The sequence below is a fragment of the Myotis davidii genome, unplaced genomic scaffold (assembly GCF_000327345.1).
Source record: "Myotis davidii unplaced genomic scaffold, ASM32734v1 scaffold319, whole genome shotgun sequence".
NCBI lineage: Eukaryota > Metazoa > Chordata > Mammalia > Chiroptera > Vespertilionidae > Myotis > Myotis davidii.
In genome coordinates, this window is record NW_006290675.1 from 959,928 (window position 1) to 960,821 (window position 894).

Here is an 894-nt window from a genome sequence, read left to right on the forward strand (position 1 = left end):
TCTTTTTTCAACGTCCTGTAGTTTTCTGAGTAGAGGTCTTTTACGTCATTAGTTAAGTTTATTCCTAGGTAGCTTAATTTTTTTGGTGCGATGGTAAATGGGATTGTTTTTTTAGTCTCTCTTTCTGAAAGTTCACTATTGGTGTATAGAAATGCCTCAGATTTCTTGGGGTTAATTTTGTATCCTGCTACATTGCCAAATTCGTGTATTAAGTCTAGTAGTTTTACTTAAAAATACTTTTTTTTGAACCTATTTGCTCTTTAGTGGTTAACCTGTGACCACTCCACGTTAGATGAAGATATTCGTGCCCTACCTTCTGCTCTGCTCCTCTGCACTCCCACCTTCATCTTTGTCAGCTGAACTTCGAGAATGCCAAGGACAACGACATTTATTCACGTTTTCTTCTGCATATAGAGTCTACTTCCCCGTTTTATTGTTGGTTCCATGAGTTGATTATTTCAGAATCAAGATGAACATCAAACAAAGTACAGCAAAGGAAATATAGTCAATGATATTGTAATAACTATGTATAGTGCCAGTTGGACATTGGAAATATCAGGGGAACACTTACTTTGTAAAGTATATGACTGTCTAACTGCTATGCTGTATACCTGAAATGAATCCCATATAATAAAGAGGTAATATGCGAATTAACCCTCACACCCTCACAAGATGGCTGCCTACAACCAGGCCAGCAGGGGGGTTAGTGAGGGATGACCAAATGACTGAACAGCAGGTTGCGTGGGGCAACCAGGCTGGCAGGGGGGCAGTTGGGGGTGACCAGGCCGGCAGAGGGGGCAGTAAGGGGTGACCAGGCTGGTGGGAGCAGGCAGTTAGGAGTGATCCGGCCGGCAGAGTGGAGGCACTTGGGGGTGACCTGGCTGGCAGCGGGTG